An 8,190-nucleotide genomic window follows, 5' to 3' on the forward strand; every position below is an offset into this window, starting at 1 on the left:
GGCTGTAGTGGAATCCTACTACTCCGTCATGAAGGGTCAAAGCCAAGCTGGAGGGCAAGGAAATGACACCCTTGTCATGCGAACAAATGCGGATTGGCTTATGCCACTTCCTATCAAATGTCCCAACACCGGTCGGTCGACCATGTCCAGGCGGTCCAGGCGGTCGACCATGTCCAGCTATGCAGCTATGCGTTTCTTAAGATCTTAAAAACTATTTGAATAAGGCTTTATTGCCTACATTCAAATGCATTTCATTGATATTTGTGTGCCGTGTCCCTCTGCTAACAGGAACGGTGCGGTATTTACCAATGCGGTAAATAGCTAAACCAGAGACTGAGGCTAGTCATTCTCGATTCGTGTCTGCAGTAACGACCAACAAACGTGACAGGTAAGTCCGTGTTACAAGGCAAACGTAATGTGCTGTTTTGCTTTGTGCCTCGTTTGAAGCAGAAAACGGTCAGTTCTACCCTGCAGTCTAATCATTGTTAATGTCTTTAAATGTACTTGGAATGTGGATATGTATATCCGATGGTCCCTGAAAAGGGATAATTTTGTAGCAAGGTTATAAATATAACCATCAAGGCTTCAGTTGAAAGCCGATGTGAAATGTTACAACAAGTCACGTTTTTCCTTTCATATTACTTCACCAGTACTTGTGATATATACAGACTGAGGCACAATATCTATTGGTTTTTCAACCGAACTTAATGTCAAAAGTGGTCGATAATAATCGATAGATCCTGCCGCATTTATAACTGTTAAGGCGGAAGTGTGACTTGTTGAAGTGTGACTTGTGCTTCACCGTATATGTAGTCGTCACGTGACCAATTTTGAAATGAACATTTCATTGATATTTGTGTGCCATGTCCCTCTGCTAGCAGGAACGGTGCGGTATTTACCGATGCGGTAAATAGCTAAACCAGAGACTGAGGCTCGTCAATCTCGATTCGTCTTCGTCTCTGCAGTAACGACCAACGAACGTGACAGGTAAGTCCCTGTTACAAGGCAAACGTAATGTGCTGTTTTGTATTGTGCCTCATTTGATATGTGGAAAGCATTGTTCACATCTCCATGCTAGCCATTGATGCGAGCGTGGAGTGTCTCCATTTTAAGACACTCCTTGGGAAGGGTCTGAAAGCCAAGGCGGACCAGACGTACAGGTCTCCCAAATGTGCATATTGGGCTATTGCAGGTATTATACATACGTTATATATTGCTTTTATCTTTTATTTACTAAAAAACGCAGATGCCCAACTGCCTGGCGGTCGACCATGTCCAGCTATGCAGCTATGCGTTTTTTAAGATCTTAAAAACTATTTGAATAAGGCTTTATTGCCTACATTCAAATGCATTTCATTGATATTTGTGTGCCGTGTCCCTCTGCTAACAGGAACGGTGCGGTATTTACCGATGCGGTAAATAGCTAAACCAGAGACTGAGGCTCGTCAATCTCGATTCGTCTTCGTCTCTGCAGTAACGACCAACGAACGTGACAGGTAAGTCCCTGTTACAAGGCAAACGTAATGTGCTGTTTTGTATTGTGCCTCATTTGATATGTGGAAAGCATTGTTCACATCTCCATGCTAGCCATTGATGCGAGCGTGGAGTGTCTCCATTTTAAGACACTCCTTGGGAAGGGTCTGAAAGCCAAGGCGGACCAGACGTACAGGTCTCCCAAATGTGCATATTGGGCTATTGCAGGTATTATACATACGTTATATATTGCTTTTATCTTTTATTTACTAAAAAACGCAGATGCCCAACTGCCTGGCGGTCGACCATGTCCAGCTATGCAGCTATGCGTTTTTTAAGATCTTAAAAACTATTTGAATAAGGCTTTATTGCCTACATTCAAATGCATTTCATTGATATTTGTGTGCCGTGTCCCTCTGCTAACAGGAACGGTGCGGTATTTACCAATGCGGTAAATAGCTAAACCAGAGACTGAGGCTAGTCATTCTCGATTCGTGTCTGCAGTAACGACCAACAAACGTGACAGGTAAGTCCGTGTTACAAGGCAAACTTAATGTGCTGTTTTGCTTTGTGCCTCGTTTGAAGCAGAAAACGGTCAGTTCTAACCTGCAGTCTAATCATTGTTAATGTCTTTAAATGTACGTGGAATGTGGATATGTATATCCGATGGTCCCTGAAAAGGGATAATTTTGTAGCAAGGTTATAAATATAACCATCAAGGCTTCAGTTGAAAGCCGATGTGAAATGTTACAACAAGTCACGTTTTTCCTTTCATATTACTTCACCAGTACTTGTGATATATACAGACTGAGGCACAATATCTATTGGTTTTTCAACCGAACTTAATGTCAAAAGTGGTCGATAATAATCGATAGATCCTGCCGCATTTATAACTGTTAAGGCGGAAGTGTGACTTGTTGAAGTGTGACTTGTGCTTCACCGTATATGTAGTCGTCACGTGACCAATTTTGAAATGAACATTTCATTGATATTTGTGTGCCATGTCCCTCTGCTAGCAGGAACGGTGCGGTATTTACCGATGCGGTAAATAGCTAAACCAGAGACTGAGGCTCGTCAATCTCGATTCGTCTTCGTCTCTGCAGTAATGACCAACGAACGTGACAGGTAAGTCCCTGTTACAAGGCAAACGTAATGTGCTGTTTTGTATTGTGCCTCATTTGATATGTGGAAAGCATTGTTCACATCTCCATGCTAGCCATTGATGCGAGCGTGGAGTGTCTCCATTTTAAGACACTCCTTGGGAAGGGTCTGAAAGCCAAGGCGGACCAGACGTACAGGTCTCCCAAATGTGCATATTGGGCTATTGCAGGTATTATACATACGTTATATATTGAACATTATATAACTATGCTGCCCCGGTGCTTTGCCCCATTTGGGGCAGGAATTCGGCTGCCCCTGTGTAAAATGCCCCATTTGGGGCAGGATTCTGGCTGCCCCAAACACCTCGTCGAGCTCCATGCCACGTTTTGCAGACTGGTTGAGAGGGATGTGACAATGCAACATGTTGCATTTTCTGAAACTGTCAAGCTCTTGATGATGAAGGAACAATTGGTACCTGTACCTAATTAGTATTCTGTACCAGAGTGCAAGCTCCCCTACAGCAAATGGTAAAACCATTACAGGTTTTCAAAGGCTTCACCACTTTCAATGTTGGTGGGCATCCTTTGCATGATTTTGACAGGCTAGACTGCTTATCAGAATGTAAGATTAAGGATTTAAAGTTTTATTTTTGAGTACTTAAGATTGAGCTTGAAATCTCGCAGCCGTGGCCACAGCCGTAGCCGTGTTCTTGGAGATATTTGCAGCCGCCCCGGCCCACAGCCGTGGGGCTGCAGCCAGCCGCGGCTGCAGCCGGCCGGTGCAGACCTCTACCAAAAAGATTCTTTGGGATGAGACGAATCCAATGATACCCAGTTTTACCTTCTCAGGTCAGTCATTGACCTTCCAGAAAATGTTGCTGTTTTGGGTCACCGTTGGATATGTGCGCTGCTTATCATATACCGATGACGATGCCGTTTTCTGCTGCCAAGCCAGCTAGAGCCTCTTAGTCACACTACCCGACCAGGTTTTTGCTGCTGATGTCATTTCAGGTCAAGTTAGGTCAAGGTCAATGATATGTGCTTGTATGTCTGTGTGTGTGTGTGTGTATACTGATGTGTGCACCGATTGTTTATGTTTCCATATTACATGAAATCATGATCTGAGAAGCTTTTACCAAAAATGCAGTCAAAAAACTTCACGAAAAGTAAGTTCAGCTTGCCTAAAACGCAATTATTTTAGATGACCTAGGTTGACCTTGACCCTGACTTTGACATCGGTACATCGTCGAACATCATGTTCCATGATAGGTGGGAGGTATAAGATTGGCAAAAAGGCCGAAATCAATGTGTCCAAAGCTCACAAGGCCCATAGCAAACGCACTAGATAATGAGAATTGGTCATTTGGGTCATGATAGGTAGGTATGACCTGAAACACAGGTCATATCTCCGAAACAAAAAAAAAAAACACAGAAACTTGAAATTTTCAGTGGACATCAAGAAAGGATAGAGAAGCAGCTATACGAAAAGTCAGGCTTCTATCTCTAAAAAATGTAGAGTGCAGAGCAGAAAGACTACCTGGGGGAAGGGGACAGCCTCCCCCCCCATGTACGGGCGAGAAGTAATCATGTATGGCATTGATTGGCAAATGAATACTTTTGAGCCTGTAGTAGGTAGTACACCCTCGCCCACACATGGGGGGAAGGTGGTTGCCAACCCCACCCCCTCCCAGGTAGTTTTTCTGCTCTGCACTCAACATTTATGGAGCTAGAAGCCTGATTTTTCGTATAGCTGCTTCTCTATCCTTTTTTTATGTCCACTATAAATTTCAAGTTTCTGTATTTTTTGGTTTCGGAGATATGACCTTGTTCTTCAGGTCAAGTCATAACCCAAATGACAAATTCCAAATACTTTTCGTTGGCTATGGGTCTTGTAAGCTTTTGATATCTTCATTTTGGCCTTTTTTGCCAGTCTTACCTCCCACCTATCATGGAACATGTTCCACGATATACAGGTGTCAAGGTCAGGGTCAAGGTGAACCTAAGTCATCTAAAAAATTGCGTTTTAGGCAAGCTGAAATTAATTTTCATGAGTTTCTTTGACTGTATTTTTTGGTAAAAGCTTCTCATTTCATGATCTCATGTAATATGGACACATACCTAAACAATCTTTGCACACATCAGTATAGGCACACAGACACACAGACATACAAACACATATCATTGACCTTGACCTAGCTTGACCTGAAATGACCTCAGCAGCAAAAACCTGGTCGGATGGTGTGACAAAGAGGTTCTAGCTTGCTTGGCACCACAATTCGGCATCGTCATCGCCCATCGGTCTATGTTGAGCGGCGCACTGGATATCCAACGGTGACCCAAAACAGCAACATTTTTTAGTTTGACCTGACCTGGAAGGTCATTTAATGACCTGCGAAGGTAAAACTGAATATCATTGGATTTGTCTCTTCCAAAATAATCTTTTTGGTCTTTACCGCGAGGCTCTATCTCCAACAGGAACGCAATGGCAATGGGGGGGGGGGGGGGGTGGCAACCACCATGTGCGTTCTTGGATGGTAAAATGGTATGTGCGGGCGAGGGTTAAAAGGAAAAAAACAGTGATGATTTTTAACTACTGCGTAGGTTTCGGACATCTTTGGACAAATGGCTGATTTGGACATTTTTGGACGGACAACCTATTGGACTCCGGACGGACATTGGACAAACTTTTTCTGAAACTGACACCACTAGCTCTCGGCCTCTGTGTTTTGAAGAATTTGAACGTGCGCACCAGACCGCAGTACACATCCAGCCAGCGAGCCGAGCCGGTCAGGCCACGGACAAAGACGGTGACGAATCGTGAGCTGCCCTTCCGCTCCACCGATAGCGCTGCTCCGAACCGCCGCCACCACACAGGAAGGGTGACCGCGCCGCCGCAGCTGAGGCCGACAGGAAGGACGTCAGATAGCCGGGCCAGTACCACCGAGTCCCAGAGCCGCAGGCAGGATGGTGCGGTGATCTAAAGAAGGTCCTCTTCAATATTATGTATAAAAAAATTAGGTATAAAATTATAAGTATGGCCTACTGATCGCTCTAAGAAGTCCTTTTTTATCTAAGAAGGACCCTCTTTCCGATTTCAGCGAGCCCTGCCAATCTACAGAGGGCCCTCAGTCAGCATTTAACCCTCGGCCGTAAATGGTGTTTTGCCACCTTCGCCCATGCAGGGGGGGGGGGGGTGCGACCCCCCCTGGCGTTTGAAAACGGAGCGTCGTAAAGCTTAGCGGAAAGGACCAACGGATTGCTCTCAACGAGATCTCGCGATTGGCGGTATATTTTTTGGTCCTAGGTTAACATTTGACCTACTTATGACCCGTAAAAGGTCAAATTTTCGAAAAATCTAACTTTTTCAATTTCCGCGCCGATTGCGACAAAACGGTAAGAGATATCGACTTGAAACCTTCACTTTCGTGATCCTTGATCAATTCTCTATCGTTTGGTGTGTATTTCGATGTCATAACTCTAAAAATGATGCGTTGGGAGCATCGGAAGTCTGCAAGGTCATTTGTGCATTGGGTCACGTCAGGCGTGTGACGTCACTCTGACCTGACCCTGACCCAAAATGAACTACAAGAAACAACCGACGATGCCTGAAATGGATAGCACATTCGAATTCAGGGCATCAAAATACCCCCAAGAGGCATACAAGTGCAAGAAGTCATTACAGGTCAACCGAGGTCACTGACCTTACCTTGACCTTTAGTAACCTTCAAAATGTCAACGGACATTGTGCCAATGTCAAATCAGCCAGTTGTGATTCTAAAAACAATCCATCAGTGTGTCAGGTCAGTCGGCATTTATACCAATGTGAAGCAATCTCCAATTTAGCGTAAATCTGGCCGGAGGTTGTTCCCTTTATGACGTCATAACTCCGTGACCTGACATGACCTTGACAAAAAAATAGGAAAAGTTGCGCAAAGGATGCCGCAGAGGGTAGGTACTGAAATTTTGAGCAGGCTATCTGAAACGGTTCGGCGTGTAGCTAAGAAAAACCTCAGGGGGGGAGGTTGCACCAACCCCCCCTACATGGGCGAGGGTTAACCCGCGCAAGGCCGGAGGGGTGTTTGAATAGCCCCCCCCCCCCCGCGGTTTTCCGCAGATGTCTCAAAAACGTCAACGCGGAGCGACGCCGTTTCTTATACACCTGTTCATGCATCCTTTCCACACATGTTGTGAAAATTTCAGACCCAGGGCTCTTAACCCTCGCCGGACCTATTGGTTTTCTACATACGCGCCGGCCGAGGGGGGGCGTGTACGACCCCCCTCGCCGTTTCGCCCCTGGTGGAGCTAGCGCGTCGCGGAAAAACGAGCGTGTGCTCCGTTGCGAGACGCAGAGATTGGTACCCGATTTTAAGGTCCTTGGTCAACCGGTGACCTCTGAGGTCAGGTCAAGTGCCCTAAGGTACGGTTCAGTTTGTGGCGAATAACTTCGCAAAAAATGGCCACAGAACCGCGAGTTTAGCAGCATCGTGTTCGCCATTTTCAGACGCGTCGAATGATATACTTTTTGTTCGGGTCAGGTCAACTTAGGGTGTTGACCTCAGGTCAAGGTCAGGTCAACACCCCCAGGTCACGAAGTTGGTCGAAAGAGGTCATGTCGCATTACATTCGATTCGGCAGGTCTTCCTGAGTCCACTGGTGGCTTTCCCGACTCGTTAGCTCAATTTGATCAAGTTATTGACGAAAAACGAATATGACCTTGATGACGTTATAAATGACGTCACACAAGGTCAACATTGCAAAAGTGACTCATCTAACCTTACAAAGAGTGCATTAAATCACGATTATGTGTGCTTGAGATAGTTGGAGATCGTTCCCGGCGCCAAAATAGCAGTTTTCTTTTTTCCCCATTGACTTATTGAAATGGTGAGGTCACGAAAATGACCTGACCTCATATGACCTTTAGGAGAAATCCGAGATATACAAGTTGTGAGACTCATAATGGATACTAGATCCTGCAAGTTGTATTTCCCTGTGACATCTCCTCTGGCAGTGAGGGCGTTGCGAAGTTGCGACATCTGAAGACCGTGCAGAGGTTCACTTATGACGTCATAGGTCAGTGACCTGACCTGACCCGAAAATGTGGTTGGTGTCAAAAGATCCGGCTTGAATCAAAGGTCCGGTATGTCAAGTTTCAGCTCTCTATCCCCAGCGTGTTCGGAGCTATCGCGAAAAAAAACCCTACGACGGGGGGGGCGGCACCTGCCGCCCCCCCCCTCGGCCGGCGAGGGTTAAGGCTCTCAGAAATCAGAGACCAGTACAGGGCCTGCAAAGGGCAGTTTGAGACCTTTAGATGCCGACTTGGGTCATCGGGGGCTAATGTGGATCCTTACAGGCCAGCATGGGCCCTCAGAGATCAGTGTGGGACCCTAAAATACCGGCATGGGCTTACCGGCATGAGAAAATAGCGGCACGGGATCTGAGGGCCCCGCAGTGCGGGGCCCTCAGATCCCATGCCTCAGATCCCATGCTCAGAGGCACCTAAAGGTTAGTCTTAGGACACCAGAGACGGAAATGATGCCACCAGAGGCCGGAATGAGGCCCTCAGACGACGGCTGGGCCCTTGAGGCCGGTGTAGGGGCCCTCAAATGCCAGTGGAGGG

General features: G+C 46.2%; 1 long non-coding RNA gene across 1 annotated transcript; it reads left to right on the top strand.

Moving 5' to 3' along the window:
* The first annotated feature begins 972 nt into the window (after positions 1–972).
* On the top strand, positions 973–2,593 carry LOC122389509. The gene is made up of 3 exons (XR_006257989.1): positions 973–987; positions 1,900–1,999; positions 2,490–2,593. It is a non-coding gene; the product is annotated as an uncharacterized LOC122389509 (long non-coding RNA).
* Positions 2,594–8,190: the final 5,597 nt, after the last annotated feature.

Source organism: Amphibalanus amphitrite, unplaced genomic scaffold, assembly GCF_019059575.1.
Source record: "Amphibalanus amphitrite isolate SeventyFive unplaced genomic scaffold, NRLGWU_Aamphi_draft 000360F_arrow, whole genome shotgun sequence".
In the NCBI taxonomy this organism is placed as follows: domain Eukaryota; kingdom Metazoa; phylum Arthropoda; class Thecostraca; order Balanomorpha; family Balanidae; genus Amphibalanus; species Amphibalanus amphitrite.